This window comes from Urocitellus parryii, chromosome X (assembly GCF_045843805.1).
Source record: "Urocitellus parryii isolate mUroPar1 chromosome X, mUroPar1.hap1, whole genome shotgun sequence".
In the NCBI taxonomy this organism is placed as follows: Eukaryota; Metazoa; Chordata; class Mammalia; order Rodentia; family Sciuridae; genus Urocitellus; species Urocitellus parryii.
The window spans coordinates 107,569,578-107,591,649 of record NC_135547.1 but is presented as its reverse complement, the minus strand read 5'-3'; the positions used below and the strand labels follow the sequence as shown (position 1 = coordinate 107,591,649).

The window sequence follows — 22,072 nt, the reverse complement described above, 5'->3', positions numbered from 1 at the left end:
GACAGGGTCTCACTTAGTTGCTTAGCACCTTGGTTTTGCTTAGATTGACTTTGAACTTATGATTCTCCTGCCTTCAGCCTCCAGAGCTGCTGGGATTATAGGTGTTCACCACCCCACCAGCTCCAAAAGTAACCTATTGTGATACAAATCAGGTGTGCTTAACCACTGAGCCACATTCCCAGCCCATACTATTATTTTATTTTGAGACAGGATCTCACTAAATTGCTTAGGGTCTTGCAAAATTGCAGAGGCTGGTCTCAAATTTGTGCTCCTGCCAAGCTGCTGGAATTGTAGGCATGAACCAATGTGCCCAGCCAGAAAACTGTTTTTTTAATATTTATTTTGTACTTGTCATTGGACACAATATCTTTATTTATTTATTCCTATGTGGTGCTGAGGATCGAACTCAGGGCTTCACACGTGCTAGGCGAGCACTCTGCCACTGAGCCACACCACAGCCCCCAGAAAACTGTTTTTAATAGCAATAAAAGGAGAATAGGAAAACAAATGTTGGTTATTCATTGGTAGATTCAAAAACCTGAAAAAAATGTGCACGCAGACAATTTGAATGGATTCATGAACCCCTACTAGATGTCATTTTACCTGAATGATAATTGAACATTACTGATCTGGTGAGTTTGAGCAACTACTTATTATCAAACACAGTTAATGAAAGGAGTATGAATGGCAAATTCGCTTAGCATTAGGTATTCAAGAGACATAAGATTGGTTAGAATATGCCACAGTCATCCACCTGGAATAAATGTTGTCATCTATGTCTCCCAAAGACTTCACTCCATGAAGTGGCCTATTCTTAATTGATCAGTATTTAATTCTACTGCCATTTAAAATTTACAATATGTGAATGTAGGAAGATAGGCCACTTCACATAAGTGTACATTCTACTTACACACTTGATTTGATGACATTAGTTTGCAGGTGTCTCTACTTCAATTAATTGCATATTGGGGAAATGCATAATTTCAACTCAGTACAAAACTGAAGTATTTGAATGATAGTCTCTTTGATATAATTATTTCACATAAGTTGAGTGCTGACAAAATGTTGTCCTTTATTTTTTAAAATAATAGCTTCAAGTATGTTCAAGATTAGATAACACCAAAAATGTCAAGATATGATAAATGTGAAATAAAAATAATGAGATTAAAACTTTCTATCTTTATCTAATTTCCTCCAAATTCATAAACTGTTTCTCCTTTTGAAATCAGGTTACAAACTCCCTATGTCCTATGCAATATTTTTCCAGCCTGATTTAAAGAACAAAAAAAGTACCTTTAGAAAAGTCATGTAAAGACACAGTATTTTTGCTGATCAGTAAGCCAAATCCTGAGCTGTAAAAATATACTAACTTCTTTTTACTATAATAGTAAATAGAAAAGGAAAATTATTCAACTCAACAAAAGAAATGCATAACTTATTCTGTCCACTGTATCTGAAAACTGATTTGAGAGCCTTGGTAATTTAGGGAAACCTTATCTCAAAATAAACTTTAAAGGGTTGAAGATGTAGTTAGGAGGTAAAGTGCTTGTCTAGCACGTATGAGATTCTGGCTTCAATCTCCAGTACCACAAAAACAAACAAAATTAACCAGACAAATGTGCTCAGCCTGGGACAAACAGGCTGTTTGTGGGTGGGACAGCACAGAATACCAGCTAGGGAGGAAAGAGGTGAGACCACAATGCTCACTGCTCCAGAAATATTCAGTCCATTAGTAGGAAATTAGTTTTAATCAAAGCCAGATGAGAAGCTCTGGGAGAAAGAAAGATTTAAAAGGAGGAAGGGGATGCATTAGGACAAAAGACAGAATTTCACAAGTCCCAAACAGGTTTTGCTCCTGAGTCATTAGGGCCCAGAGGAATCTTACAGGTTTTAACTCTCTCTGAGTCACCTGAGCTTCCTTATCTCACTGGAACTTCCTGAAACTAGCATAAACATCTTTATACTTTCAGTGGGGGGTGCCCCTAAATTCAGTGTGTTTCAGTATGACTTGAAGACAATGGGCCACTCTCCTCATGGTGAAATGGGCTTATATGAACCATCAAAGCCCATCTCACCATGTATTGTCCCCAAAGTTTTCTTTTCTCCTGTTTAAAGAAGCAAAATCAAAATGTCCCCTGTTACATGCATTTCAAAAGGAAAGTATTTGTTCTAGGCAATGAGTTGATTGAATCAATATTTGCAGGGTCCTAGTCTGTTTCTGTAAGGGGTGATTTCATATTCCAAATTAAACTTTTTTGTCCCAATAGATATGGGAAATACAGTTATGAGGCAGTTTACAAACTCTGTAAACTTACAGAGTTATAAACCTAAGAGTGGCCACCCCTCATAGCACAGTTGTTAAAGAATCCAGCCTCTGCCTGAAGGTTTATTTCTATGAAGCTGTTTTGCAGTGGACATGTGATCTGCTCCTCATACAAGCTTTATAAGATGCCTCCTTTTGCCAGCTAAGCTGAAATTCAAAAGAAATTTTCCAGAAACATGTTATTTAGGGTTGCATTTATAATATTTGAAAAGTGCTCAATTAAAAGATACCCTCACAGGCAGGCATGGTGGCAGACCTGTAATCCCTGCAACTCAGGAGGCTGAGGCAGAAGTATTGCAAGTTTAAGGCTAACCTTGGCAACTTAATCAGTGACTCTGTCTCAAAAAATAAAAGGCTTGGGGATGTAGCTATAACTCAGTGTTAAAGCACCCCTGGATTCAATCCAATCCTTAGTACAACCCCACAAAAAAATTTTTTTAAAGATGCCTTAAGAAATCTTAAAAGCATGTAATAAATTACATAATGAAAAAATGTAAAAATATTTTATTGGATTACTATAATTATATCTGACCAATGTCCATGCTGTAGTTGTTATTTCAAATTACCCAGAAGGTTCTAGATTCTGTGGGAGATGACCTGATCTTTTGTGATTTGATATTTATTTTTTAAAAATTATAACTACTACCAGAAAAACAGTTTTAATGGATGTTTATCAGTAAGTTATTTAAATATCAGCTTTAAACTTTTGCAGAAAAGCATTTAGATATTAGTCTGGGGAAATAGTGACATCTAATGGCAAGAATCAGTAATTAAAAACCCCTAAACAGGAAAAAGTCAAGTCAGGGAAGTCAAGCAAAATAAAAAAGGCAGGAATTAACAAATTTGTGATTTTGTAGGCAAAATAAATTTTTCTCACTTTGGCTTTTGGCTTTGAGAAAATGTGCTGTATTTCTGTATTATAATATATTCCCCCATTCCAGTAGATGAAGGAGTTTAATTTGGAAAATAAAAGCTTTTGTATGGAAATACAACAGGGCACTGCTAATATTTCATTCCATCAACTCATTGTTTAGAAGAAAAATATTTTATCTTTGAGAAGCATATAGCATGAGAAATTTATTTCTTTTCATTTTCAAATAGAAATAAAGGAAACATTTTCCCCTTTAATGTCTGTAACAAATGCTCTATAAGATTTCACCCACACTCCCTCTGCCGATCCCAGCAGTCACCTGCAGCTTAGGTGGACAATAACACATTACATTCCTTATCTCTGCCTGAGGTCTGTCTCTGGCTGCAGGAATGAGTCCTGCCTATGCAACACAGACTGGAAATGCCTGGAAGTTAACACCCTGCCTGCCCCATGAGCCACTCTCAACAAAGAGGGCAGGGCATATAGAAATAAATACCTCAGCTTCCTCTCTCCCTGGTGGGATAATTGTGTTGTTTACTACAGGATCTGTCCATCTGTCGGGGGAATCCAGCAGAATGCAATCCCAGTTGCCCACAACAGAAACTTGCACCTTTCATTGTTTTTCCTGTATTCCTAACTCCTCCCATGCTTTCTGGTGTCAACACCCAAATCACTGTGTAAGGATCAGCTTTTAGAGGAATCCAAATGAAGATAGCTGTCTATTTACGCTGTAGACACACATGTTCATGTGTTTCAAAGGAAAAATTGAATTCCAAGTATTTTTCCTACTTTCATTAGCAATACACCAAAATGAAACAAGCAAAGACTAGTCTATTTTTATTTTACTGCAACTTTAAAGCCTTTTACAACTCCTTGAAGCCCTGCTCTCATCCTCCTTTGGGCTTTCTGTTTATGGAAATGGAAGTTCAACCTAGGGAAATTGCCTCATTAAGGAAAGAGGGCACCTGTACACCAGGGATTTATATCCACTCTAAAATCCCTGAAGGAAATTTTGAACTGGATGTTAAGAACTGTTGAACCGGTTGACAATCGACTTGCTAATTGTCTAAGACATAGCATATTAAGATTTTGTACTTGAGCCAGGTGCAGTGGCACACACTTGTAATCCCACTGATACAGGAGGTAAGTTCAAGACAGGAGTGAGTTCAAGGCCAGTCTGGGCAGCTTCTCAAGACCCTGTCTCAAAATAAAAATTAAAAAGGGCTGTGGATGTAGCTCAGTGGTAGAGCATCCCTAGTTTATATGCCCAGTATCTCTCACACACACACACACACACACACACACACACACACACACACAAATGATGCTAAGATTGTAAAGTTAAAGACCCAAAGATTAGAAATACATTTTACCAAACATTTATATGCTACAAGTTGTCTTTTTTCTTTTTAACAACCAATTTAACTATTTTTCTTCACTTTCAAGGGCATGTGAGGGGCAGAGAGAACAGCGACTATCTCATATTTTACACAAAACAGGCTCAACCCAGGAGGCAATATACAGAAGGGGAGGTACAGCTAGTAAGTACTTTGACCATCAATCACATGTAAATTTCAACCCCGGCCACAACTTTGCATCAAGAGTCAATTTATTCTGACCTGATGGCAATGAAGGGGGAAAAAAGCTGTTTTATATTGGCATGTGGAAAATTACAAAATAAATCTCAGATGTATTCACCCGAACTCTTGGTCACAAACAAGTCAAACGTGCTAACTATAGCATGTGACTAATCGCACTTTATACACCAAGTGATGTTGGTAAAGTCATGTTTTTATTCCTCCTTTAAAAGAAAAACATTTCTAAGCCAATTATTCATTTCCCCAAGTAGTAGATTTATGAAGTTAAATAATCATTAAGGTAAAGAAAAAGGATTCATGTGTCCCAAATTTCAAAACAATAAATGCCTTTTTTAAAACCACCATATATTCTAAAATCTAAGACCTACCTTGAAATCTATGGGTGTCTCCTATTTCAATGGGTTTTTGAACCCCAAATTATCTTTGTATCTGTAGGTAAACAATATTCTACTGAGGTACTTTGCCTAGTATTATACATATATTCTTTCATGTAATGTTTATGGTACAGTTATTATGATTATGTATATCATTATGTTTCCATACATTTTTATGATTACATATGTGAATACTGAATCTTGAGGATAGGTGCCTGAACTCAGGTCTGCCAGATTATAAATGCAACTTTTTAAATATGGTATTAGCAAGCTATTGCTGCAAAATACACAAGCATAAAATCTCAGTGGCAAATAACCCTAAACATTTATTTCTCGAATGTATGCACCGAAGCTGAAGCCTCTCAGCTGTTCTTGGTTGAGCTCACTGGGTGGCTTCTAATCCAGCCCTAAACCCCATGTCTTTCAATATCCTTGGATCAGCAGACTAACTGGACCATGGTATTCTCATGGTGATAACAGAAGTACAAAGAGTAATTAAAACATGGGACCCAAAAGATTTAAACTCAGATCTGGCAGGTATTGCTTCTACTTACATCCCCTGGGCCAATGCAAATCAAAAGCCCAAGTTTAAGAATAAGGAAGAATATTCTTCTTTTAGTGAAAGGATATGCAAAGTTACTTTGCAGAAGATGTAGAGACAAGAAAGAGTGAAAGAAAATAATTCAACACAATTTTCTCCTTCTCACTTATTGTTAGTGAGCTCCCAGTTTCACAAATAGTGTGAAATTTGCATTTTGTAGTGAGAAAAGGGAGGCACCACCATTCTGACACAAAACACAGGAACTATGTCTCTAAATTCTAAAACCCTGAAGTCTAGCATCCTTGGTTGTGCTCATAATAAAATGAATCAGGAAGCAGGCAAATTTGTCTTTGACATTCTTCAAGCTCACCTCTAATTACCTCCTCCCTTTCACACCTTTGTTTATCTATTTCTCCTGTCCCTATGACAAAATGCTCCATTCTTATACCCACAACCCTCTAAACCCCACCCTATGCATTCCAAGCCTTAGCTCCCTGAAATTAACACCCTCTGAGATAATCACAAGAAAATGGATCTTTGCTGAAAGACATCTACATTTTGACCAGGGATTCCTGGACACAGAGCATATCAGCTTAAATAGTAATTGTCAAAAAAGCACTTGGAAATAAAAATTTTGTCTTCAAATAAACCTAGTTAGAAACCCCATTTATTAAAAGATATTAGTAGGACCTATTATGAGTCAAAGAATGTTAATATAACTTTTGGAAGGTTCTGGGGCTCAAACCCAGGTCACTCTACCACTGAGCTACATGCCCAACTGTTTTTTGTTTTTGTGTTTTTGTTTTGTTTTGTTTGAGACAGGGCCTTGCTAAATTGCCCAGACTGAAACTTTCAATCTTCCTATCTTAGCCTTTCAAGTAACTGGGATTACAAGCATGCACCAATACACCCATCAATTAGTATAACTTTTAATACTAAACTATTATCAGTTGACTTAGCAGGGCAGGAAAAAACGAAATTGTGTTCTTGATATCCTTCTCATATTGCCCTTGGGGACCTCTGAAGTTCTACAGAATTCCTAAGTACTGAGAAACACAATTTGAAAACCCATATAAATTATTTTATTTCAGTGTAAAAACTTCTATGTCAGAACTTTAGAGGGAGTGGTATGGAGAATTAGCAAGGGAAAGAATGACCTAGTCTCTTACTGTTAAGAAGAGGGAAAACAGCAGATCAGGGGAGGCTCTGTAACTCAGGTGGGCCTTGAAAGGAAAAGAGATATAGCTCAGTGGCAGAACTCCACAATCAGTCTGGACAGCATATAGTGGGTAGAGATGGTAATAGGATTGGGGTGCCACTCTGTCAAATAAGAACCCCCTACTAGATGCCAGCACCTAGAACTCTACCTTGCATAGAGTAGATACTCAGAGAATATTTGAGAAGTGAATTAATTTTTAAAAGAAAGTGCAGATATCAATAAAATATAAATGGCTTTCTTGTGATAATTGTAAGAAAACACTAATGACCTCCCTCATATGTTTGCAATAAAAATCATAATGAATATTTTTCATAATTTTTGCTTATTTTTCCCATTTTTATCTTCTGCAGTTCAAAGCACTATTCAGTTCCATTAGAAGTGATCATGCAGGGGCTGGGATTCTGGCTCAGAGGGAGAGCGTTTGCCTTGCATTCATGAGGCACTGGGTTTGATCCTCAGTACCACATAAAAAATAAAGATGTTGGGCTGGGGTTGTAGCTCGCAGGTAGAGCACTTGCCTCAATCGCATGAGGTCCTGGGTTCTATCCTTAGCACCACATAAAAATAAAGACATTGTGACAATCTACAACTAAAAAAAAAATTAAAAATAAATAAATAAAATAAATATGTTGTGTCCACCTATAGCTAAAAAAAAATAAATATTTTTTTAAAAAAGAAGTGACCATGTATTTCAGTTCTTAGAAAAGCATATAGATTGATTTTCCCCTTCTTGTACCTTAATGGAGAAAAAAGAATTTTATGAATAAACAAAATGTGGGGGTAGATTTATACACCCAGTATTAAACAAGGTGAGGAAAAGACTTGAGAAATTATGGTAAATCATAGTATATGTGAATGATTATTAATGTCCCCACTGTTAAGTAGTGAGGCACGATCCCATCAACAGAAAAAGAACTGAATCGCAAAATTCTCCAAAAATAAAATAAAAATGTGACCCAATATGTCAAAACTCAGTGAACATTTTTATGACTCATCAATTGTATCATTGCAAGTCATTAGAGAGAAAATTTTGATGAACATCAATTTCTACATCAAGAAAAATAAATGAGTCTTCATTTCTTGCCTTCCCTTTGTTCTCACCTTCAAGTTGTTAAGGTCTTTGAGAAGAATAAAAGATGACACTTCAGTAGCTCACAAATCAGGCTTAACTGTTCCCATGTCAGTTTGAGTTTAGAAAAGATTACTTTCATCTAACAGCCCTCTCAGATACAGTACTACAGTGGGGTACTCTGTCACCTCCAGAAATGATTTATACTGCATCCATCTAAATTTTAAAATATTAGAGAACTCTGCCTTCTATCTATCTCCATGCTTTTAAAACAGCTCCCAACAGCATCTTAATAGCACAAAGAACAAAAAAGGCATTCTCCAATTCCTTAACTTTCTACAACCTTAAATTAAATTAGTGTCTAGAAAGAGGTTCAAAGCAGAGGTCAGAATGAACACTCAAATACACATACAGCTATTCTCCAAATTCCTAGTTACTATAAGACAAACTACCCAAATCTAAGATCTAATCACTTTTCATTCTGAAAAGCATAGCAAAATGTAAGGAGTCCTTGTGAGGAAAGCAAATATGAATAATCTTTTTCCTCAGTGAGCTCCCAATCAGCAACAATAAGAGATTACACAAATATTCAAAATATGCAAAATAATAAGATCATTGTCTTAGATGTCAAGAGTTGCCACTAATGCTCAAAGAAAGGAGCAATGACTTCAGAACTAACCAGGTCTGGGAACCTAATGACATTCTAGTTCAATGAGATAAACATAAGACCAGGGGTGTTACAGAAGACATGAAGGGTCCAGTACCCTGAGTCAAGAGAGCAGAGGGGGAAATTCTGAAAAACCAAGTGTGACATAAATAAGGGGTTACCCTGAGTGCCAAGACCAGGAGTGTGGATTTTATGAAAATCAATGAGACAGCTTCAAATTAAGGAAATGACATGATACCAGCTGCCATTTAGATTAGTTTGGAAATGATGTGGAGTTGGAATAAGGAGAAAGAGGTCTCACTCAGGTAGACTCTAATAATAAGAGTTATTATTATTATAATAAAGGCCCAGTAATGAGAACTCTAATTGGGACCCTGGAGGGTCACTGGAAGTAAGTGTCCAAATTCAAGAGATATAAAGACACAATCTCCAGGATTTCATAAATGCCAGGATGTGAACACTAAGTGGGTATAGAAAATACGAATTAGCTGTAAAGTTTGTGTGACCAGAAAAATGCTTTGATATTTAATACAAATTAGGAAGCCAAAAAAATAGGAAATCTGGAAAGGGGGAGATAATAAATTCTGGTTTAAAATAGGTTGAATTTGAGGCCCCCTTGGAATAATCAAGTAGGAAGTCCTGTTTAGATTCAATAATATGAACTTCAGAAGACCTATTAAGTTTTTTTTATTTCATCTTGTGTGTGAGCAGAAAATATAGATAGTAGAGTTGATCACAGGCTGGGTATTGTCAAGTCCTGCCTCCACTGAGGTCAAAGAAGATGATTAGTTCAAATTACTAGCAAATATTGTATTGCAATGGCTGGTCTTGGAGCCTAGATTGGAAGGATAGAAGAATAGACTTTGTCATTTATTTCCCTGTATCAACTCTACTAATTTCCCCTATTCCCATGTCTTCTTTGCACCTGTTATCTAAAGTCACTCCATTTTCTTTTTATATTTATTTTATTTTGTATGACAAATTCTATTGTATATACCATGATGTTATCATATATATGATATATATACAATAAAATTGTTACTATAGTGAGAAAAATTAACGTGGCTATCATCTCATATAGTTACCCACTCCCTACCCTGTGGCAAAACCATCTATAATCTATTCATGTAGCAAAAAGCTTGAATACAATACATTATTAACTATAGTCCTCATGAGGTACATTAGAACTTTTGAATTTTTTATCCTACATATTTTCTGCTTCATGTCCTTTGACCATCCTTTACTTCAAGCCTATTAGATCCATTCTAATCTTTCACTTTGTCCCTACTGTTTGTTGATTAGTATAGCATAGAGTGCATAGTCAAATCAGGGTTCCCATATACAGTGGTTACAGTGGGCTTGAGAAAAAATGAGTTTTAGGTGGGAACAGTTTTAGGTGAGCACGCCTGTAATCTCACATATTCTGGAGACTGAGGCAGGAGGATCACAAGTTTAAGGACAGCCTGGGCAATTTAGCAAGACCCTGTCTCAAAAAAAATTTTTTAAAGGGCTGAGGATATAGCTCAGTAGTAGAGCACTTGTGTAGCATGTGTGAGGCCCTGAATTCAATCCTCAGCACTGCACAAGCACAAAATGTCTCCTTTGTCAGATGAAGGAATGAAGTAAAAAAATGGGATACATTAGGGGCTGGGGTTGTGGCTCAGTGGTAAAGTGCTCACCCAGCACATGTGAGGCCCTGGGTTTGATCCTCAGCACCACATAAAAATAAATAAATGAAATAAAAGTATTGTGTCCAACTACAACTAAGAAAAATTCTTTTTTAAATGTGATACATTAGGGGTTGGGGTTGTGGCTCAGTGGCAGAGCGCTCACCTAGCATGTGCGAGGCCCTGGTTTCGAGCCTCAGCACCACATAAAAATAAAGAAATAAAATAAAGATATTATGTCCAACTTAAAATAAATAAATAAATATTTTTTAAAAATGTGATGCATTAAGTAAAGCAACATTTTCCTTCCATTAAGTCACTACAGAAATATAAAGAAGGAGTAGGGGAGCAAAAAGAAGAATGATGGATGAGTATGAAAAGGAGGAAAAATGAAGAACAGTAGCAAGAAATGAAAAAAGGAAAGGGAGGGAGAAATGGGTGGTATGATTTAATCCACTGATGTGCATTAGAATCAAATAAATATAATTGTTTTCAATAATCCAAGTCAATAGGAAGGCAAGAAATAAAGATATACCAGACCTTACTATCCACTAATCTGACAAAGTGAATCTTTACTCATTAATTCTGCTTCTTCAACCAGAGACCCTATTTGGGTTTATTCAAAATTTTAAAAGGTAGAAAATAGAAAGGATCTTGATTCCAAAAAACTTTGTAATAATCTGAGCTTTGCTATAGATTAAATATACAAACTAGGCCAATTTGTTAACCATTTTAGCCTTAATTTTCTTAGATATAAAATAGTTATAATAACACTCACCTAGTAGTATTAAATCAAAATTAAAACGTATATATAGTTACATGTCACCTACCATAGAATTCTACATAATCTCAATAACTTCAGTTTCACTTCCTTACAGAATTACTGTTAGAATTAAATGAAATAATGTGTTATGAGGTACCTGAAATACAGCAGATTAGCTTGGCAAACTTACAGAGTAATAAAAAGATGCTTAAAAAATAGCCTTAGCTATGTACATATCCTCATGATTCTTTTTAAGTCGACATTGAGAATGAACTTTTATTGAATAATACCTTGTGGTCTTATTGAAGTTCTAAATATTCTACATGCTAAAATAAAATTGTACTGCCTTCCCTGGAGTATTTTTGATCAATATAAAACACCATCTTTACCACAGTGCATGTTTTTTAGATGCAAGCTATATTTGACTTTGAAACTATGCTAGCTGAGAGAGAAAAATGCAGTGTTGATTAGCTTTCTAATCCCCACTAGATTTTCAAGATAATCATATCCTACTCCACATTTTAGTTGTATAAACATGGCCTTAATCTATGTCTATGTGACCTCTGAAATTTAAATTATAGTGATTCCAAACCTATGACACTCTGACCCCTTGTGGTAGTTAATTGCAAAAGGTCTACACATTCATATATGCAGAGTGTTAATTTCACAGAAACTAAATAATGGGTCTCATGAATATTTGTGCTAATATTTTAAATATTACTTGCTACTGTGATTAATAAGATGAAATACCATTGCAAAGCATTTATATTAGAAACAAATCTTGCTTTCAATTAACAGAAACCCAATTCAAATGAAAAAGGAAATTGATGGGTCCATTTAACTGAAATGAATATGGATAAATCCAGGCATGAATAGATCTAGTGGCCCAAACTAAGAAAATGGGATCCATCTCTTAAAATATCTAAGCTTTATATACTGCCTTTGAGTTTTATTCCCATGGATACTTTACCATTGTGGTGGTAGTTATCAGCAGCTACAAGTTTATATTAGCAAATCCCAGCAGTCCAGGACAGAAGGGATTTTCTCACTCTCAACAGTCCCAGCAAGGGTTCTGATATTATCTCAAATGGGGCATTTATGTCCACCCTGATATAATCATTGTAGAAAGGCACATGGGATATTCTGATAGGCCAGGCCTGAGATAAATGTCTATCACTAGAGCCAAGTGTGGTCAAAATCATACAACATGAATGGACTGAGAGTAGAAAAAGGAGGGATAATTCACCTGAGGAAAGTGAATGTACTGGGACTTCAGTAAGGGGAAAGGATGCTGACCAGAAAAAATATGGAATATAACACATTTTTTCAACATGTGTGAATATTTTTTAAAATATATTTTTAGTTGAAGATAGACACAACGCCTTTATTTCATTTATTTATTTTTATGTGGTGCTGAGGATCAAATCCAGGGCCTCACATGTGCTAGACAAGTGCTCTACCAATGAGCCACAGCCCTAGCCCCAACATGTGTGAATCTTAAGTATTGATTAAAAAAGGATTTTCAAATTTGAAAAAGCTGACAATCATATCAAATCTTTTTGGTAGAGAAGTATATGGCCTAACATAGATCAAATACATGAATGCATTTCTGTCTCTCATGTAGATGATTACTGTAGGGAGTATGATTCCTGAGATATCTGCTTTGGAACTTCTTGTTCTAGAAGTCACTCATTCAGTGAGTTTTCTCGGTCCATTAGGTAACTTCACAAAGCATTGCCTTCTCTAGGGAGCAGAAAACAGTATGAAAAGAATATCTCATAAAGCACATTTTCAGCAAAATTTTCTTTCAGTTGAGATGTTTATTCCTGACTTGTCTGAGGTATCCAGGTGAGCTGCCTACAGAATATGTTGATGAATTTCCTTAGTGCTAATTTAAAATTAGTTATGCACTCTACATTTGAAGGCTTTTACTCTTTTAACACTTCTTTCCATGATATTACTTAATGCAAAGTAATTTTTGAGGTTAATTATTATGGTACACTCTAAATGAGCACAATTGTTGGAATCATTATGTACTCATGAGTGACAAGGCCCCCTTCCTTCCACTCCTGTATCCCTCTAGCTACTTGGATGTTCATTCTTCCATGAAAGGAAAAACTATAGTGTTATAAAAGACCACTTTATGATTTCTTTATGCAAAAGTTTTTATAGAAGTATGTGCTTTTATGATAAATACCGTTTTAAATCACTTTCAGCAATGTGAAGCATTGTGGTTTAAATTTCATATAAGGCAACACGAAGTGAGAGACTGTTGTTTATTCATCAAATCAAACTGTGGCCTCAATTACACTGAAATATTTGGACTCCTAAATCCTCTTCCCTAACAGGTTGCAACTAAATGGTTCATTCCTGGTGGTTCACTTTGTTATTAAAGAATATTCTGAGGGCTGGGGATGTGGCTCAAGCAGTAGCGCGCTCGCCTGGCATGCATCGGGCGCTGGGTTCGATCCTCAGCACCACATACAAAAATAAAGATGTTGTGTCCACAGAAAACTAAAAAATAAATATTTAAAAAAAAAGAATATTCTGAGGAGGGTGGGGAGGAGAGGGAGGGAAGGGGGCATGAGCGTAGGAAAGATGGTGGAATGAGACAGACATCATTACTCTAGATACATGTATGATTGCACTAATTGTGTGATCCTACTTCGTGTACAACAAGGGAAGTGAAAAAGTATGTTACATTTGTGTAAAAAAAAAAAAGAAAAAGAAAAACCTCCCATTAAACCAATCAGAGCCTTTACTTTAAATTTCCCCTTTTGTGGAAATTTTGTGTTCAGTGACAGTGGGTTTTCTTCTGACATTTTCCCATTGTTTTTGCCTTTAAGTTTACATCTCTAGGCAGCTTATCAAGTCAGTTCAGTGAAAAATGAGAAAAAATGGTTGTTCCACCAAACTGACTGCTTGATTATTTAGACGGTTGATCCCATGACCCTTCTACATTATAAACATGAATGTTTTTTGTGATCCCTGAACATGGCCTCTCTTGCTAAAATAAAGTAAATGGACTTGATTTTGGGGGAAAAAAGAGAATATTCTGATATATATTTTTTAATATTTTTTTTAGTTGTTGATGGACCTTTATTTTATTTATTTGCATGTGGTACTGAGAATCGAACCCAGTGCCTCATACATGCTAGGTAAGTGCGCTACCACTGAGCCACAACTGCAGCCCAGATTCTGATATATTTTAACAAAATATTGATCATTCCAAACAATAATGCAAGTGCCATCTGCAAAGAAATAACTCAAATTCACTTGCTTTTTTCGTTTCCCTTTCCTCCTGTCTACCAATATTATTTAAATTGTATGATTTTTAAGTGACAAATAAAATTGCATATATTTATGGTATACAACATAATGTTTTAATATACATTAATAAAATATACATTTGGAAATGGATAAATTGAGCTAATTAACATGCATTACCTCACATACTTACTTTTTGTGGTGAGAACATTTAAAATCCACTTTCTAAAGGACATTCAACTATACAATACACTGGTATTAACTATAACCACCACAATAGAAGTGACCTTATTCCTCCTAAACAACTGAAATTTTGTATTCTTTGACCAATATTCTCCCCACTTCCCCTGCCCCCATGTTCTGGCAAACACCACTGTACTCTTACTATATTCATTTCTACCTTCTATTTCCCTATTGCTTATTTACTGTCTATGATCAATTCCTTCCAATTTCACCATTTATTTCTATAATTCTGTCATTTTTTAATACTCTACCATGTTCTGCGAACTCATATTTTTATCTCCCTGGTGTCTTTTCATCTTTTTCCTTGATCTCTCAAACTCCTCCTTTGTGACTTTTCTTCAAAAAGCCAATCATGTTCATTATATTTTTAAAAAATATAATTAGGTCACCAATATTTGCTCATCAAATGTTTAGTCACTATCATACATTGGGTGTCCTCAGAAGAATGCCCTAAAACAAGGATGTAAGGACAAGTTGATTATTTGGGGAACAATCCCAAGAAACACTGGTGTGAGGTTGGTAAACCAAGACAAGGAAGGGATGTCAGCCATTACAGTGTGCATAATGAGCAGGTTAGTACAATGGACAAGTGGATTTTAAGCCTGCTGGAGTCCTCTAGGAGATTATATATAACAGAGATTCTCAAAGTTTAAAATGCATAAAAATTACCTGAATCTCTTTAACAATACAGGTTTTCATTCAGCGCAGCTGAGATGAAGTCTGAGAGTACATTTCTAACAAGGTGATGATGAGTAATAAGGATGTAGAACTCATATCAGTACCAATTCTCATACTACAAAGATGAGGCTTTGCTATCTGTTATTGATTGAGGTCTGTTCCTGAAGATAGAAATTACCTGGCACTTCTACCTTGTCCTGCATGTAGGAAAAGCAAGCAGAGAAGTCACAGGGCCAGGTGTGGTGGCACATGCCTGTAATCCCAGTGATTTGGGAGGCTGAGGCAGGAGGATTGAGAGTTCAAAGCCAGCTCAGCAACAGCGAGGTGCTGAGCAACTCAGTGAGACCCTGTCAGTCCCCCTCAAAAAAAAAAAAAAATGTCACAGGAGTTTTCAGCACAAAGCTCTCCATGTGTTCAGGAGCTATGAGTCCTAAAGGTATCAAGCAGACACCAGTCATGTCTGTTGGTCACAATTTTCCTTGGCCCTTTTTTGTCTATACGTGGGATTGAACCCAGGGACCACTGGGCTATATCCCCAACCCTTTTTATTTCTTATTTTGAGACAGGGTCTCACTAACTAGTTGAGGCTGCCCTAGAATCTGCCTCAGCCTCCTGAGTCACTGGAATTAGAGGTGTGTGCCACCATGCTCAGTATAGTTTTCACTGATTATAAGGCAATATCTTTCTGGTGAGTGTTCTTTGTGTGTTAGATTTGTTGCTTGATTGAACAAGGTTTTTGTATAACGTATTTGCCTTTTCTTTTTCTAATCTTATGGCTTCAGCTGCGGATAACATAGGAGATGAGGGCAGCTTCACAGTCCAAAGATTGAATCTCTGCTGTAATAAAGACAAATTGCTTCCTGCAATTTTTAACTCATTTGTATAATTCTTTTCATAGCCCCTATTCTTATACTTCCCTGACCCAAACTGAATTTCTCAGAGGTTCTGCCACCAGGACACTTGACCCAGTTCCTGCACCTATGGTCACAAACAATGGATATAGCTTTACCACATCCAAATAAGTCCCTTACCTTCCTGAAGTGTATTTTTTTCTGGAATTTTCCAAGAGTTTCCACTATTGGTCCCTCTCACCATTCTCAAGATTCTGTCCACTTCCTGTCTTCCCTATACGACTTCAGCTTCCTGTATTAGACTTATAAAAATTCATATAAAATGAACTATTTATTGGGCTGGGGATGTGGCTTAAGTGGTAAAGTGCTCACCTGGCATGTGCGGGGCACTGGGTTCGATCCTAAGCACCACATAAAATAAAATAAAGATGTTGTGTCCACCAAAAACTAAAAAAATAAATATTAAAAAATTCTCTTTCTCTTTCTCTTTAAAAAAAGAACTATTTATATAAATACATAAAAATATATTATTCATCTCCAGATTTCAAAGTGGAATTCATGAAACCTGTTTCCTTCTTCTTGCTTTTTTAATACTTCCAGGAGTTGAAAATAAAAGGTATGCACATTGTTAGTTTCCAAACAGATTAAACCATCTTATGTGCCAGGTAAATCACAATGCAATCAAAGATGTCTATGCCACTGCCTAACCCTCAACTTTCTCCCAATTATATATCTTGTGTTAAGAGAGCTTGGGAGCTGATGTGCTCAACTAGGAAAAGTTTTGCTCACTTCCTTGACTATCATTGTGGCATTGGTAAAAGCATTAAGTTTGTCTGAACTTTAATCTTCTAAATATGGAATAAAAATATTTAAATAATTCAGTATAAGAAATTGGAATGTAGACCAGAGGTAGAGTGCTGGTTTAGCATATGTGAGGTCCTGGATTTGATCCCCATCACTGAAAAATTTTTCAATAGATGACATCTGTTGTTATTGTTTTCTTTTTAGTTGTAGATGGACACAATATGAGGATTGAACCTAGTGCCTCACTCGTGCTAGACAAGCACTCTACCACTGAGCTGCAACCTCAGCCTCATATATGGCATCTGTAATGCAACTCTGTTGGATAATATGTTGTAAATTTATAAATGTCAGATATACAAATATATATGTATATATAGATAGATAGATAGAATCTATTTATTTAAGAAGATTTAGAGAATTGATTGATGTTTGTAGAAAACAATAGAAATGCCACTAAAATTTCCATTTAATCCCCAAAATAATACTAATAAGTATAGTTGTCAACAAAGTTTCATAAGTATTCTCAAATCTTTTTTTTGGTGGGGGCAGGTATTTTTGGTCTTTATTATTATTATTATTAGGTTTTTTTAGAAATACATGACAGTAGAGTATATTTTGATATAGTATACATACATGGAGTATAACTTATTCTAATTAGGATCCCATTCTTATGGTTGTACATGATGTGGAGATTTACTGTTGGGTATTCGCATATGAACATAGGAAAATTATGTCCAATTCATTCTACTATCTTTAAGATTCCCATCCCCCCACCCTTCCCTTAATTCCCCTTTGTCTAATCCACTGAAATGCTGTTTACACATCTTCTGTGGACACACAGTAAATAATTTGCTAAACAAACAGCCTCATTTAATTCCAAACCCCATGCTTTTTTTCAAAGCCCAATGCACCAGAGCATCCTTTCCCAAGAAGGTGACTTCTTCCAGAATCTATTCAATAACCACATGACTATCCTAAAAGGCTTCTCATATTTTAGGAGTCAACTAAATGTCTTCTTATTTAAAAAGGAGCCATACCATCTAATGTAGCCTCCAGAGAATTCTCATTATTTGTCACAGAATCCATAGCTAAAAAGATTTTTTTTTAAAAAAAAGCGGGGCACAGTAGCACACGCCTATAATCCTAGCAACTCAGGAGGCTGAGGCAGGAGTTCAAAGCTAGCCTCAGCAACTTAGCAAGGCAACTAGGCAACTCAGTGAAACCCTTTCTCTAAATAAAAATACAAAAAAGGTTGGGGATGTGCCTCAGTTGTTAAGTGCCCCTAAGTTCAATCCATGGTACAAAAAAAAAAAAATTAAAAGAAAAAAAATGGCTTGATAACTCACTCCATAAATTATTTTCATGAGGTCTTCCAGAAGACATGAACTAGATAGTTTCTCAACATCCCAGTAGTTATGTGAGATTATGATAATATAAAGGAGCACTTCTTTTATATCCTAGGATCTTCCATATTTCCTTTGTTAAAAACAGTTAATTGAGGTATCTGACATTTTACAAATTGCTTATATTTAAAACATATAAAAAATAAACTGGGGCTGGGGATGGGCTCAAGCGGTAGCGCACTCACCTGGCATGCGTGGGGTGCTGGGTTCGATTCTCAGCACCACATAAAAATAAAATAAAGATGTTGTATCCACCGAAAACTGAAAAATAAATATTAAAAAATTCTCTCTCTCTCTCTCTTCTCTCTCACTCTTAAAAAAAAATAAACTGTATAATACAATAAGTTTTAATACATCCAAGAAATCATGGCTACTACAAAAACTGATATATTCATCACTCTCAAAAATGATCTATTGGGGTAGAGATGTAACTCAAAGATAAAATACTACCTAGCATGTGTGAGGCCCTGGATTCAATTCCCAGAACTTGCAAGAAAAAAAAAACATTTATTTATTAAAAAAAGAATGGCTATACTTTATAGAAGGGTAGATTTCCACTCAATTGAAGTAATAATTTTATTATAATAATTAATGTAACCTGAAAAAAAAAAAAACAACCACCAAAGATATGTGTTCATACTCACTTGAGATGTTCAGTGAGGTAGGGTTTTTAAATTAGTCAACATTCTTGAGAGTTGCACATATACATTATAGTTAACATATGAGATATAATTAATTGTATAAATAATATAATTGTAAAGAAATATATAATTATTATATTTTAAAATATACATTCTCTTTCTTTCTGAGTCTCCTCCTCTCACCCTTCTCATCCTCTCTTTATATCTATGATCATCACAACAGCCTTGAAAAGGAAACTAAAAATTCCCATAAGAGTGATGATACTATCTATCTCACAGATTTTAGAGAACACGGGGTGAACTCATTGATTGGAAATTCTTTTGTCAATCAAAATGTGCTATACACATAAATATTGTTGTACTGATAGTAGCCATAGCAGCAGCAATAACAGCAGAAGCTAGATTCCTGGCAGCAGATAAAAACCAATCAGGAATAGAGACTTGTCTGCATAATTGTTGAAACAGTCAGAAGTTTATTTGTGTTAAGAGACTGCAAAGCTCCTGGGAAATATCTCATTTTGAGAATAGACAGAAGCACAGCGAATTTGACACAATAACAAAGCTACTGAAAATGACTAATTAATGCTGAAGCACCTGGAGACTATAGAAACCTAATATCAATCATAAAGATTTTCAACTAATACCAAAAGCTGTGGTCACTGAGAGACAGTAGTAATTCTGAGTACAGAGTGATGGCAGTCATTTGAACTCATCCCTCCATCTAAAAAAAGATTCTTGGGGGAGGGGTGCTGGGGTTATGGCTCAGCAATAGAGCGCTCGCCTCGCATGTGCAAGGCCCTGGGTTCAATCCTCAGCACCACATAAAAATAAATTTTTTAAAAATGTTATTGTGTATAACTACAAAAAAATAAATATATAAAAAAAAGATTCTTGGGTCCTTAAAAGAAAAAGTGGCTATAATGAAAATCTAGATTTTTTTTAAATGGCTGTAGAACATTGGGACACCTATATCACACTTTGGTATCCCTCTAACAAAAGATAACATACAAAGTGGAGATCATAAAGCACCAAGAGGTACTGATACTTTAAAGAATCTAGGAGTGTTTGAGGAATAATTGGACTAAAATACAAAAGTTGATAGGAGAGGGCTCCTGTATTAACAAATGTATAATTCAGAATGGCAGATAACACTTAACAGGGCTCGGTGGTGCATGCCCATAATCCCAGTTACTCAGGAGATTGAGACAGGAGGATTGTATGTTCAAGGCCAGTCTGGACAATTTAGAGGAAACTCTGTCTCAAAATCTTCTAGAAAGGGTTGGGGACATAGCTCAGTGATAGGGTGCTTGCCTAGCATGTGCAAAGCCCTGGGTTTGATCCCTAATACTATAAAAAGAGAGAGAAGAAATAAACACAAAACTATTTTTAAAAATTATGCCAAATGTCTGTGCATGAACTACTTAAAACTATGTTTCTACTAAAAGTAATCTGCAGAACAGCAGAGCCATGTGGAACACAATTTGAGTGACACCGAATTTGAGAATAAGTGGTCCTGTTCTTTCACACATACACACACACACACACACACACACACACACACACACACACAGCATTACCCTCCCATTCTATAAACTTTTCTGTGTTGCTACACTGAAGTTCCCAGACATTTATATCTAATAGACATAGTTTTTCCAAATCTTCAATCCTTGGTGAGATAAGGGAAACAAAATGGCTTCTTCAATTACTTCATTTCTCATGAGTTTTTCTAAATTGTATTGCTAACAAGAAAAATGCTATAGTGCTAAAAAAAAAATAAACAAGTCCATATTATAGCATCACATTGTTTTTCAGAATTCTCCTGGGGTGTGTGTGGGGGGGGACACTACCAAAAACACTATAAAAAAAAAGTATTGGAATGCAAGCCTTTGGTTCTTGGAAACCTGAAGTATCTTTTATATGGCTTCACTTTCTGAATGGCACTTTTTCTCCCCTCTAAACATGCATATTCCCATTGTTAAGGTCTACGTTAAGTTTAACAAGTGACCTTGTTTCTTTGAAGTTTTTCAGTCTTTGCTTATATCCCAGAAAATAATTACTGTTATTTATAACTCAGAAATGGAGACTTACATTTATTAGTAATAGTAGTAGTAGTAGTAGTAGTAGTAGTAGTGATGGGGATTGAACTCAGGGCCTTGGGCTTGCGAAACAAGCACTCTACCAACTGAGCTATACCCCCAACCCCAATTTATTAGACATCAGCTATAATAAGCAAAAGTGATTCAAATTATTGTGCAAGCATCATGTCTTTATATGATTTTTTAATAAATGGCTTTCAGTTCTTAAAATCATTGAATCTTAAACCTAGAAGACACTTCAATAATTATATACTCCAATGTAAGTTTTTCAAAATCAACATTATAAATACAGTTTGTTATCATTAAAGATAATGGGTGGCAGGGGCTGGGGTTGTAGCTCAGTGGTAGAACACTTGCCTAGCATGCGTAGGGCACTGGGTTCAATCCAAAGCACCACATAAAAAAATAAAAACAAATAAAATAAAGGTATTGTGTCCATCTACAACTAAATCTTTTTAAAAACAAAGATAATTTGGAAAATAAAAAACAGATCCAAAAAATTATGCCTAGTTCCATTAGCAATAAAATTACGTAGACTACTATGTGTTACTTCTTCCAGCCTACTTTCTATGCAAAGGTGACTTCATTTTTAAAATATAAACATTAAATTATGCTGGAGATACAAAATCATGTGTTGATTTTTCACTTAATATTATAGCATAATCATTTTTTAAAGAGAGAGAATTTTTTAATATTTATTTTTTAGTTTTCGGCAGACACAACATCTTTGTTCGTAGGTGGTGCTGAGGATCGAACCCGGGCCGCACGCATGCCAGGCAAGCGTGCTACCACTTGAGCTACATCCCCAGCCCCGCATAATCATTTTTTACACTATGGTGTAATATTCACAAATAGTACTTTACATAAATTTGCAAAATACCTCACTTAATGCTATATATAAACTATGTAAACATTCTTCTTTAATTGATGTTTAATCATACATTAATTGTTGATGATCATAAATTACACTGAAGTTAATAAATGATCTTGCTTATGC

General features: G+C 35.6%; 1 non-coding gene across 1 annotated transcript; it reads right to left on the bottom strand.

Annotated features, from left to right (window-relative positions):
* Window positions 1-385: 385 nt before the first annotated feature.
* On the bottom strand, window positions 386-457 carry Trnaa-agc (transfer RNA alanine (anticodon AGC)). The gene has a single exon. It is a non-coding gene; the product is annotated as a tRNA-Ala (tRNA).
* Between the last annotated feature and the right edge of the window lie 21,615 nt (window positions 458-22,072).